The sequence below is a fragment of the Salvia miltiorrhiza genome, chromosome 6, assembly GCF_028751815.1.
Source record: "Salvia miltiorrhiza cultivar Shanhuang (shh) chromosome 6, IMPLAD_Smil_shh, whole genome shotgun sequence".
Taxonomy (NCBI): Eukaryota; Viridiplantae; Streptophyta; class Magnoliopsida; order Lamiales; family Lamiaceae; genus Salvia; species Salvia miltiorrhiza.
The window spans coordinates 24,210,305-24,224,852 of NC_080392.1; positions in this window are offsets into that span (position 1 = coordinate 24,210,305).

Consider the following 14,548-nt stretch of genomic DNA (forward strand, 5'->3'; position numbering starts at 1 on the left):
CACAAATGTATACTTATGTTATTATAAATATTTAATTTAATTCAATATAAAGTATTATATTTTCTAAACCTTAAACCCTGAACATTAAACCCTAAACCTTGAACACTACCCTAATAGGAATATTTACGTTTAATAAGCATAAGATATATATTTGTTAGCACAAATGTATACTTATGTTAATATAAGTATTTGCCTTCATTCAAAAGAAAGTAATATATTTTCTAAACCCTAAACCCTAAATCCTAAACACTAAATTTTGAACCCTTATAGGAGTATTTACTTTTAATAAACATAAGATATACATTTGTTCTTATGAATGAAAATAATAATAATCGTAAACAAATGTAATAATTAAGAAACATTACATTTCATCAAATCAATAATTACTTTTCGTTACGACAATAATTATTTGACCAAATATACAAAACTACAAATTCTAACAAGTAAAAATAACACTACTTTTATACATATTAATAATTACTTTTTCTTACAATAATAATTATTTGATCAAATAAATAAAAGTACAAATTCTAATGAATAAAAGTAATAATTATCGTGGGCAAATGAAATAATTTACAAATATTACATTTCATTGTACCAATAATTACTTTTTTTTACTTAAAAAAAATAATAATTACTTTTTGTGACGACAATAATTACTTGACCAAATAGTTAAAAATAAAAGTATTAACGAGTGAACATAACATTACTTTTCTTCACATCCATAACTACGTACTTTTACTTACAAACATATTTATTTGAAATAACTAAAAGTAAAAGTTTTTATGAATAAAAATAAACATTATTGTGAAGAAATGTAATGTTTCAAAAACATTACATTTCTTCATAATAATAATTATTTTTCTTTATGTCAATCAATATTTTTTCTTACTAAAATAATTACTTAACCGAATTATTAAAAGTGCAAGTTCTAATAAATAAAAGTAACAATTATCATAAACAAATATAATAAGTATAAAATATACATTTGTTAGCACAAATACAGACTCATGTTAATATAAGTATTTTTTTCATTCAATATAAAATACTATATTTACCAAATCCTAAACCCTGAACACTAAACCCTAAACACTAAATCTTAAACTCTAACCGAAATATTTACTTTTAATAGTATAAAATATACATTTGTTAGCACAAATGTATACTTATGTTAATATAATATTTACCTTTCATTCAATATAAATTATTATATTTTCTAAACTCTAAACCATGAAAACTAAACCCTAAACCATGAAAACTAAACCCTAAAACCTGAACACTAAATCATGAATTCTAATAGGAATATTTACTTTTAATAAGTATAAGGTATACATTTGTTCCCACAATTGTATACATTTGTTTATAATAATTGTTACTTTTATTCAAGTAATCATTGTCGTCGTAAAAAGTAACTATTGATATGATGTAATGTAACGTTTCTAAATTATTGCATTTGTTCACGATAATTGTTACTTTTATTTATGAGAATTTGTAATTTTATTTATTTGCTCAATTAAATATTTTTGTAAGTAAAAGTAGTTATTGATGTGAAGAAAAGTAATGTTATTTTTCACTCGTTAATACTTTTATTCTGAACTATTTGGTCAAGTAACAATTATTGTAAGCAAATGTAATAATTTAGAAACATTACATTTCATTGTAACAATAATTACCTCTTATTTGACTAAAAAAAATTACTTTTTTATTACGATAATAATTACTTGACCAAATAGCTAAGAATAAAAGTTCTAGCGAGTGAAAATATCATTACTTTTCTTTACATCAATAATTACTTTTACTTACAAAAATAATTACTTCAGAAAATAAATAAAAGTACAAGTTCTAATACATAAAAGTAACAATTATCACAAACAAATGTAATAATTTTGAAACATATGTTCACGATAATTGTTATTTTTACTTACGAGAACTTATACTTTTAGTTATTTGCTCAAGTAATTATTATCGTCAGAAAAAGTAGTAATTATTATTATGAAGAAATGTAATATTTTAAAAGTACTACAATTTTCACAAAAATATATAAAAACATGCAAAAGAAAAAACAAACGAAAAATAAAGAAAATACCGAAAGGATAAAACACCAAAATATATAAAAAAAATGCAAAAGAAAAATAGTAAGATAAAAAAAAATGCAAAAGAAAAACAGTAAAAAGAAAATACTGAAAAGAGAAAAAAAAAACTCATATATAAAAAAATGCAAAAAAAAAAGAACAAAACAAAACAGAAAAAGCAAAAAAAAATGTAAAAAAAGAAAAAGAAAATCAAACCAGAAAAGGAAATCCAAAAAATGTAAACAGAAAAAAAGAAAAGAAAAAAAGGAACAATCACAACCCAAAAAATTGTAAAAAAAAAACAAACAGGAAAAAAGAAAAAAGAATCAAAATCGCTAATTGGGGCAATGGGTATCGGAACACATGACCTTGGGGCTTAGAGGTCGAAAGTGGGGCGCGGTTATTACCGCCACACCACAAGGTACTTTTAGCCCTTTCTCTCTAAAATTGGGTATATGTACAATAAGGGGCGGTTAACCGCATAGTATGCTGTTAACCGCACACAATAATTTGCGTCCTTTAAATTAAAGTCATTGGATGTGACAATTTTTGTGAGAGTCAGTAATACTTTGATATTGACTGTTCGAAATACATCGGCCGATAGCAATCAGTGTAAGTCAATAATTAAAGATCAATTACAATCAAGTAATTAAAGACATTGTGTTATCCATTAATTTAAAATCAAGAAAGGTCAATATCTATATATATATATTAAATCAAAATTTTGATTGCAAAAATTTTCCTCAAAAATCTCATCAAATTGTTCATTGTAAATACTAAATATTTTTAACTATTCGGTAATAGTTTAGGTGTCGTGCCTTTTGTATTTGCTTCTACATAAAGTATTAAGAGTAAAATTTTGAAGTAGCCAAAATGAAGCATAAAACACAATTTATGGTCACACATTGAAAAAACACAAAATTTGGCCATTTTTATTGATTTGGACGTTTTTACCCTTAATGAGGCGTACCGGGTAGGATCAGACACGCGGGTCGCGTGCCGGGTCGGGTTAGGCACTTATGGCACTATTAGTGCCATAAGTGCCAAGATTTTACTTAGTTTTATTTTGGATTTCCGTTGGCACTTATGGCACTAATAGTGCCAAAAGTGCCAACGGAAATTCAAAATAAAACTAAGTAAAATGGTCATTTGGGCACTTATGGCACTAATAGTGCCATAAGTGCCATACGTGCAACACAAATACAGAAACAACAACATCATTTAAACCCTAAATGGAACATCTAAACCCTAAATGAAATATCTAAACCCTATGGGGAAGTGTGCACTTATGGCACTTATGGCACTAATAGTGCCATAAGTGTCATACGTGCAGCACAGATCAGATCTGTCAATGGCTGAAATCGAAGGAGACGGAGATCAGATCTGCCGATGGAGGAGGCGGCGCAACGATCAGATCAGATCCACCGCCGCCACCTCATCAGATCAAATCCAAAAAATCATCCCAGACACGCCCAATAAAATTAGAAAAAATCAGAAACTCGAAATTCCCCCAATCAAAACGATGTCGTCGAACAACGACAGCCCATCGTCGCCTACGGCGGCAGCCACCGTCGACACTACGCCTTTGCTTGGCGACCAGAGCCCCAACAATCGCTCCTGCTTCCTCGGCCTCCGCGGCGCAGCTCGCTTTCTCCACCGCGCTAGCAGCCACGACTACTCTATGTGAGAGCCCTCCGTCTGCGTCTGCGAAACTACGCCGGAACAAATCGAGGAGCGCCAGAGCGATTGGGCCAAATCGAAAAGCTACAGTGCGATGGGTAGAAAGGGCAAATTAGGCATCCCACCTAATTAATGGCTAAATTTTGATGTTTTTAGATTTAGGACTAAATTTTGATTTTGTATGCTCAATAGGGCGGGCCATTCGGCCCTATTGTTTCAAGTATTAATTATCTAAGATAAATAGTGTAAACTAGTGTGTTGCCACATCACTTTAGATATAATTTATGAGTACAACTTTTTTTTTTAATAAATTACATAAGTAATAAAGAAATTCGAAGACCGTGTGATTTATGCTTAATTGTTAGTATTTTGGGGGTTTGCATGTACTTATTTTGAGCTTAAATATACTGGAAATTGGTGTGTTTATGGGTTTGTTTTATGATTTGCAGGAGATTTAGATTTTATAGATGGAAGAGTGCTATTTTGGAGATTTTGGGTTAGAATGGCGTACTTAGGCGCAAACTGGCGTCCAGAGCTGAAAAGCCCGAACCAGAGCCGAAAAGCCCGCGCCAGAGCTGAAAAGCCCGTGTCAGAGCTGAAAACCCGGGCCAGAGCAGAGCGCGCAGATAGGTCTGCACTAGAGCAGAGCACGCAGAAATGCCAGAGACAGAGCTGACTTCCAGAGTCAGAGCTAACCATCTCCAGAGCTGAACTTCACTATCAGAGCTGAATTCTCCAGAGCATAACAAACTTGTCAAAGCAGAGCTAAGACTCGACAGAGCTAAAGTTCCAGATCTGAACATTCCCGAGCCGAGTTTTTCCAGAGCGTACAATTTCCAGATTGACTATTCTCCAGAGTCAACATATCCAGAGCGGACTCTACTCGCCAGAGCTGAAATTTCCAGAGCTGACTTCCAGCGCTGCCATACCTTTCCAGAGCCGCTTATGTTTCCAGAGTTGGCGATTTTTCTCCAGAGCTACCCTTACTTGCAGAGCATGCTGCCAGCTGGACTTTCCTTTGATTTCATGATACTTATCTGTAAGAGTCCAGTTTTGCAAGCCGTTTTTTATGGTAATTAGGGTTGAAAGAAAGTCTATAAAAGGGGCTTGAACGTGAATCAAGAAAATAATCTTTCTGCCTCCGGCACTTAGTTAGAATCAGAATCCTTTGCTCTAATCTTTTGTACGCCCTTGAGAATCATCCTTCCGTTGGCAGCCGAAGACTTAGGTTTACAAGCTTTCTTTAGTTTTTCAAGCTTTCATAGTTCTTCAAGTTTTTGTTACTTTCTGTTCTAGTTTACTTTCAAGTTTAGCTTTGTTTAAGTTTCTTTCGATTTTGTAATCAAGTGATAGTGATTGCACCTTCGAAACGTTTACGGTATTTCGTATTTAATTCAAGTTCTTTCGTTTCATTATGTTTATGCTTTGCTTGTACGCTTATGCTTTCCTTTCAATTATGCAATTTCCTTTCATGCCTAGTTTAGAACTTTTAATTTACAAGTTTACGTTTACGTTCAAGTTTACTTTTCACGTTAAGGGGCCGTTTGATTTGCAGTTTAGGATTGATTTGAAGGAATATTAAGTTGAATTAATACTCGATTGGCCGATGATCGTTTCTTGGATTATTATTAATTCATCATACAACGATTAATTCCTAACATGCTCCTATGAATTTAATAGCTGCACACAGGTGTTAGGAAATACTTACTTGAGAATCGGATGCACAGATAATTGATGATCGCGTCGAATGATTCAGACTCCAGCTCTGATCTTCTCGACTGTATCCCGCTCAATTACCAACGTTGGATGGACAACGAGCTATGAGAACTCCCAAGACAGAAAAGCCAATCACGTTTTTCTGCGCCCCCTCTCTGCTCTCAAAACCCTAATTTTGATCAGTGTATTTTCCTGAGAGCTGACAGCTGTATTTAATAGATAATTAAATACGTATGGGGCGCTGCAATCTTTGTGATAGGCGACTTCTGCCCTACTTGGGCTAGGAGACATTGGGCCAGCCCAGGGACCAGATACAAGGAATAAAGATGGGCCTCAAATAAATTAATTTATCTATGGTCAGCCCAGACCATAATTAATTTATAAATATCAGTTCATTCCACTAGAGAACCGATACTGACTTACCCCTTTATTGCCGGTGATGAGTCGGGGCTTGTATTTAGACTTATTAAATCTTCGTATTTAAAATATCCGACATCCATTAATTAATTAGAGCTCTGACAGCTTAAATTAATTAATCTCTTAATAATTCCTTAAGCAGTACCACTCAATCTTTATTATTACGCCTGAACTTAATCAACCTGCAGAGTTTAGCGTAATAAACCTTATTGAGCTCCTTAAGGGGATGTCATTATCCTATACCGGATACGGGTACTAATACAGATTATCAAATATCATATATTAACCGCTATCACCCAAGATACAGAGTACTCGAGTTAGTATATAACTTTCACCCATAGTAAGTCAAAGTGATATACGAGTTAACATATATATCTGAATACTTATTAGTATTAAGATTTATAAGTCACCGAGATCTTGATTCTTCACTTAAGTCAGATAGAAGAATACATCTCAAACTGTGGTCCTATCAATACGTAAAGACGTACCAGTATAGACAAGTAGCCAAGACAAACTACTTCCATCTATACTGCAGCCTAAACCAATAACTTGTCCTAGAGTTATTTCGGCTGTGATCATATTATATCTCTTAAGGTTATTCCAATTATATGGTCTTCTGTGATCTACAACACACCATATAATCTACTTATACAGAGATAAAGAACATACATATGCAATCATGAACACAATCAGATAGGAGATAAGAATAGTGAATAACAGGAATCATTGTATACAAGCATAAAGTTCTTGCTTTCAGTATACAAATCCAACATGATTAGGATTAAAATTATCTTGAGAAATTATTGTGGATTAGTGTGGATTTATATTATTTCGTGGGTGATTGATATCATGGCTACTTAATCCTATATTGTGTTTGATATCCATAGGATTATGTTGGATTATATTATCTAATACCGAAACTATCCTCATATAATTTTAAAAATATTATGTGTGTCCACCATTACTTGGGCATTTGCATCGATATACGTGAGGAAGGGTAGCAGAATTTTTATCCAACTTCGTAGTATTAAAGTTATCCGAGGGGGGGGGGGATTATTAGTATGAGTTATTCCCACAAAATAGCATGTAGAAGTAGGATTAAGTAGGAGTTGACCACATTAATAGAACATGATATCAAACATCACACTAACGTGTATTAATTTAATTTATCCTACCTATAAACCCATATCAAACAGGCCCTAAGTTTAATTTACAAGTTTAATAATCAACCTTTACTGTTTTCTTTACTGTTTTCTCGTGACATATATAATTAAAGCCCTTTAAGATCTTCCTTGAGAGACGACATTGGGTTAACTTACCACTGCTAGGATGTCCTTGTTCTATTGCCAGTCAATCTAGAGGCGTTTCTAGTTGAGTCAAATTTTGGCGCCATTGCCGGGGAAGGTTTTAGGCGTTTAGTTGTGTCACTTTCTTTTCAGTTTTTAATTGCTTTCTTTAATTGCTTTCTTTACTTTACGTTTTGTTTTTACTTTTCTTTCCACCCGGTGCGTTTAATCCGTTTGCTTAGTGTTGTGCATGCAGGGACGCCGTAGTCTTAAAGGCAAACTTGTGTCTCCATTGCATAGTACGAGTGAAGGGATTTTCAAAGAGAACAGATGCGAATGAGTTTTCGCAGAAGACAAAGCTGACGGTTTCTACTCTGGCTCTGGATCTAACTCTGACTCTGACTCTGACGTTCCAGAGCAGACCGTAGAAACAGAAGAAGAAAAGCCTACAGAGGTGCCAGCGAGCTCTGTCTCTGACCATAAAGAGCAGTCCGTACAGGAGGAAGGAGCTCTGTCTCTAACCCAAAGGAAATAGACTGTCTGACTGGTAAACTAGCCTATAATCTCGAGTCCGTTTCAGGTACTTGAGAATATGCTTTACCGCAGTCCAGTGTCCTGATCCAGGGTTCGACTGATATCTTGCAACCATGCCAACGACATAGCAAATATCAGGTCTCGTGCATAGCATCGCATACATGAGGCTACCTACGGCGGAAGCATAGGGTATCTTTCTCATCTCCTCAACCTCACTAGGCGTCTTAGGACACATGTCCTTAGACAGAGGAATGCCATGTCTAAAAGGTAGCAAGCCTTTCTTGGCATTTTGCATGCTAAAACGAGCAATCACAGTATCAATGTAAGACGCTTGAGATAAGCTCAACATCCTTTTCTGGCGATCACGAACGACCTTGATCCCCAGGATGTACGCTGCATCTCCTAAGTCTTTCATTTGAAACTGTTCGGATAACCACTTCTTTATGTCCGATAATAGCTCAACATTGTTGCCAATGAGGAGGATATCATCTACATAAAGTGCAAGGAAAACCACGTCACCATTGGCATCTAAACGGTACACGCAACTTTCGTTCTCACAACGAGTAAATCCATAGGATTTAATGACCTCGTCAAAACGTTTGTTCCATGACCTCGAAGCTTGCTTAAGTCCATAAATGGACTTCTTAAGCTTCCACACAAGATGCTCTTCGCCCTTCTTCACAAACCCTTCAGGTTGCTGCATATAGATGTCCCTTCCTTCTTCAAGGAAACCGTTTAAGAAAGCGGTCTTGACATCCATTTGCCAAATCTCAAGGTTCATGTGGGCTGCTATGGCAAGGAGTATTCGGATAGATTTGAGCATGTCAACCGGCGAAAAGGTCTCATCATAATCTATACCCTGTTCCTGGGTATAACCTTTCGCCACCAGTCTAGCTTTAAAAGCTGCGACTTCGCCATCCGAATCTCTCTTTCTCTTGTATACCCACCTACTACCTATAGCTAAAAAGCCATCTGGTAGTTCGGTTTTCTCGTATACATCCATAGCACCCATGGATTCTATTTCAGAAACCATGGCTTCGTACCAAGAATCTTCATCTTGATCTTTCATCGCTTGTCTATAGTTATCAGGGTCGACATCCTTTTGTTCATCAACAGGAAGAAGATCCGAAGATTCTCCCAAGAACATAAATCGATCGGGTTGAACTACAACCCTCCCACTACGACGAAGCGGTGGTGGTACAGCTGTGACAATGGTTTGTGCAGTGTCTTGTGGTGCATTCACTTGCACACTTGGCTGGGGTGATGGAATCGCCTGTCCACTGCCTTCGATTTCTTGAAGGACAATCTCGGACCTAGACTTGTGTTTATCTATATAATCCTGTTCCAAGAATCGTGCGTTGGTGCTAACAACCACTTTCTGATCCTTAGGATTATAAAAATAACCACCTTTCGTTCCTTTAGGATATCCTATAAACAGCATTACTTCACATCTAGGTTCCAATTTCCTCGCTTCCTTGTCTAGCACGTATGCAGGACAACCCCATATCTTTATATGGTTTAGACTGGGCTGGTACCCATACCATAACTCGACAGGAGTTTTAGGAACCGATTTGGAAGGCACTAGATTCAGCAAGTATACCGCTGTTTCCAAGGCATATCCCCAAAATGAAATAGGCAATGATGCATAACTCATCATTGATCTTACCATTTCCAAAAGCGTTCTATTTCTTCTCTCTGCTACACCATTCTGTTGGGGAGTACCCGGTGCAGTCAATTGGGATGTAATCCCTGAATCTGACAAGTATTGTAAGAACTCGTTCCCGAGGTATTCGCCACCGCGATCAGACCGCAATGACTTGATAGATTTACCCAATCTCTTCTCCACTTCCGCCTTGAATTCTTTGAATTTCTCAAAGCATTCAGACTTGCGTTGAAGTAGGTAAATATACCCATATCTTGAGTAATCGTCAATGAAAGTGACGAAGTACTCATACCCTCCACGAGCTCTAGTGGACATCGGTCCACACAAGTCAGAGTGAATCAATTCTAACACATGCGAGGCCCTATTCCCCTTGGCCTTAAAAGGCCTTGCCGTCATCTTTCCCTCTATACAGGATTCGCAGGTTCTAAATGGAACAGCTTGAAAGTCTTTCAAGACTCCATTTGAAACGAGCCTTTGGATCCTATTTAGATTGATGTGGCCTAACCTTAGGTGCCACGTATGTGTATATTGTTCATGAGAATAATATTTCCTCTTATTTGGATTTGGAAGAATTTGTGATGTAGATGCAACATGGACAGAGTTATTCATTGGACATGTAATAGTATAGAGAGAGTTGTTCAAAATTCCAGAACAAATAATCTTGTTATCTCTCATGATAGAGACACCCCCATCAAAAGTAACAGAATATCCATTCAAAAACAACTTTGAAACAGAAATTATGTTCCGCCGAAAATCCGGCACATATAAAATATCTCTCAAAACTAAAATGCCATCACCAAAACATAAAGATAAATCTCCAATAGCAACAGCTGCGACCTTTGACGCATTGCCCATGGAGATGGTGATCTCATCACTTGCCAGCTCCCTTGTTGGGTTGAACCCCTGCAAGGTGTAACAAACATGGTCAGTTGCCCCCGTATCCACTACCCACGAATGAGTAGAAAACGAAGCTAAACATGTTTCTGTTACTAAAACTTGTGACGTACCTTGTCCCTTTGCCTTGAGCACTGGACAATCTTTCTTCCAATGCCCAACCTTGCCGCACTTGAAGCACTTTCCCTTGGTCGTTGGCTTGTTCACGCCGCCGGTAGGGCCATCAACTTTGGCTTTACCGCTCCCACTAGCCTCATGGTCATGCTTGCCCTTTGGACCCTTCCACTTCTTTTTCCCGCCTTTCGACGAAGAAGTAGATCCCTTGGCAGCAACAAGGACCTCTTTCCCATTGCGCGTGCCCATGACTCCCTCCGCCGAAACTAGAGCATTCAATAACTCATTTAGAGTATAGTTGGCCTTGCTCATAACGACGTTGAGTCGGAAGTTCTCATAGGTTTTGGGGAGAGTGTTGAGGATGATATCGACTTTGGCTTCGCCTTCGATACCCCCTCCTAGCAGATCAAGCCTGTCAAACAAATTTGTCATGACATGATCGTGCACCGAGCTGCCCTCGCTCATTTTACAAGATAAGATTTCTCTCATCAAGTTAAAACGAGCAGACCTCTCGGACTCCCCATAAACCTCCTTGAGGTTTAACATGATTTCAGCCGCGTCATTCATGACCTGATGCTGGAGTTGCAAAGTTTGTGACATAGTCATCATAATATAGCACTTGGCCATATTATTTGACTTGTGCCACCTTTTATGCGTTTCTCGTTCCGCATCAGTGGACTCATCAGTTAAGGGCGCGGGACGTGGAGTAGTAAGCACAAAACTGTGCTCATCAGCGTCAAGAATATACATAATATGGCGTTTCCATTCGGTGTAATTTGGACCGATGAGAGGATTGTTTGCTAGAATGTTAATAATTGGAGACATAGACATATCTGAAAGTAAACAAATAAACATGTAAGAACATGAAACACATATAGTTCGTAACAATAATATTGTAACCTTTTGATAAAACAATATTAGTGAAACCTCCAACTGCTCAAAGAATCCATATGCAAGCCACGCGGGTGGACGTTTACACACGAACTCCTCAACCAGACTATTTACCTAGTCATTTAATTTCTATCCATGTCAACTTAACCTTTTGACAAAAGAAATTAATAGTTGGCACCTTAACTAGACCATATCATAATCAAGAAGGGACTCCGCGGGGAGTTGTACATTGTACTTGATATGATATCTAAGCAATGACCACAATTTAACCTTAATAATTAAATTCTCAAAATTGACATACTCACTCGGACCATGTCGCTTTCGATTTAATTACTTTGGTTATCTTATTTAAAATCATTCTCCAAAGTACTTGTGAAAATCATACAAGCAAGCCACGCGGGTGGACGTTTACTGTATAACTCCCACTACTTTAATGAATTTAAATATTTTTATAGAAACCTCTTCTGACAAACTTATGAGAAACAAATATGAAGTAAGCCACGCGGGTGGACGTTTACCCATACCGCCAATCACTTTGTCTAGAGACCGCATGTGGAGGTCTAAAATAATTTTTAATCACTATAAAAATTATTAAACAGCTTAGTCTTTTTCTTTCAAAAGGTTTGTACATGCTCAAGCACATAAACCTAAACATGCTCCTCTAGAACACAACATGTAAAACATGCTCGCAGAATTCTAAAACATGCTTAAGAAAACGGCAAACCTACTAGCATGCTCGTCTAAGCGCAATTAATAAACAAATATTAACAAGCAAAGACGTGCAAAAGCAGGTAAAGAGCATAAGGGATTAACAACCACGACATGCAAAGAACATAATTAAAGAATTAAAATTCTTCGTGACCCATTCGTGGAATCCCATTTCTAATCTATTACAATAAAACAATAGAAAAGAAATTAAAAAAAATGGGCAAAAACAGCCCAAAAACAGCCCAAAAACTCTCCAATCCAGCAATTGGGCTCAAAAGCCGCGGCCCAGCCCTTGTTTGGGCCCAAATTCGCGGTCAAAGGCCCAGAACCCGGAGTCAACAGACCCTACCCGCGAACAGTACCCGGATCCGCGCCTCGGATCCGGTTCCTCACCCTTCTGACCCGCGACCTGCACCTTCCATCGCTAGGGTTTCGCGCCGCCAGAGCGGCGCTGCATACAATCCGGTCGATCTCAGGCGTCGTCGCCTACCAACTGCTCTCCTGCTGGCGACATCGTCAGCCATTGCTGCTGCTCCGGTGAGCCTCCACCCGACACCAGCGTCGCAGCGCCGCGATTTCTGCCTATCGCCGCACCCTCCGTCTACACGGTCCGGCACCTACAGCAGCGTCAACGGCCGGCAGCAGCTCACGCTTGACTCGGCTTGGCGTCCCCGGCAGCAGCAACGAATGGCGACAGCAGCGGCTCCAGCGTGCGGCAACAGCAGCGGCAGCAGCGGCAGCGTGCCGCCCGCCGGGCGCGTAGCGCGCAGAGCGCGCAGGCGCAGCCCCGGGCGCGCACCGCCCCTGCCCGCTGCTTCCAGCCCTCGCCCAGCCTCGCCACGCCTCGCGCGGCCGCCTTGAATTGGCAAACAGCCTCATCCCCGTTCTTCGTGTTCTTCATTTGTTCTCCAAAATTACAGATTACAACAGAAAAACGAATACAATTCGAAAATCTAATCTAACCACGGATTTTCTCGTGGTGGAAAAACAATTACAACGTCAAACCGACGTATTCCACGAATCAACGAATCACGAAGAACAACAGCAGTTAAAAACAACGCACATTATTAATCGTACATAAATTAATAATAGAGACAAGAAATTAATCCTGGGCTCTGATACCAATTGAAGGAATATTAAGTTGAATTAATACTCGATTGGCCGATGATCGTTTCTTGGATTATTATTAATTCATCATACAACGATTAATTCCTAACATGCTCCTATGAATTTAATAGCTGCACACAGGTGTTAGGAAATACTTACTTGAGAATCGGATGCACAGATAATTGATGATCGCGTCGAATGATTCAGACTCCAGCTCTGATCTTCTCGACTGTATCCCGCTCAATTACCAACGTTGGATGGACAACGAGCTATGAGAACTCCCAAGACAGAAAAGCCAATCACGTTTTTCTGCGCCCCCTCTCTGCTCTCAAAACCCTAATTTTGATCAGTGTATTTTCCTGAGAGCTGACAGCTGTATTTAATAGATAATTAAATACGTATGGGGCGCTGCAATCTTTGTGATAGGCGACTTCTGCCCTACTTGGGCTAGGAGACATTGGGCCAGCCCAGGGACCAGATACAAGGAATAAAGATGGGCCTCAAATAAATTAATTTATCTATGGTCAGCCCAGACCATAATTAATTTATAAATATCAGTTCATTCCACTAGAGAACCGATACTGACTTACCCCTTTATTGCCGGTGATGAGTCGGGGCTTGTATTTAGACTTATTAAATCTTCGTATTTAAAATATCCGACATCCATTAATTAATTAGAGCTCTGACAGCTTAAATTAATTAATCTCTTAATAATTCCTTAAGCAGTACCACTCAATCTTTATTATTACGCCTGAACTTAATCAACCTGCAGGGTTTAGCGTAATAAACCTTATTGAGCTCCTTAAGGGGATGTCATTATCCTATACCGGATACGGGTACTAATACAGATTATCAAATATCATATATTAACCGCTATCACCCAAGATACAGAGTACTCGAGTTAGTATATAACTTTCACCCATAGTAAGTCAAAGTGATATACGAGTTAACATATATATCTGAATACTTATTAGTATTAAGATTTATAAGTCACCGAGATCTTGATTCTTCACTTAAGTCAGATAGAAGAATACATCTCAAACTGTGGTCCTATCAATACGTAAAGACGTACCAGTATAGACAAGTAGCCAAGACAAACTACTTCCATCTATACTGCAGCCTAAACCAATAACTTGTCCTAGAGTTATTTCGGCTGTGATCATATTATATCTCTTAAGGTTATTCCAATTATATGGTCTTCTGTGATCTACAACACACCATATAATCTACTTATACAGAGATAAAGAACATACATATGCAATCATGAACACAATCAGATAGGAGATAAGAATAGTGAATAACAGGAATCATTGTATACAAGCATAAAGTTCTTGCTTTCAGTATACAAATCCAACATGATTAGGATTAAAATTATCTTGAGAAATTATTGTGGATTAGTGTGGATTTATATTATTTCGTGGGTGATTGATATCATGGCTACTTAATCCTATATTGTGTTTGATATC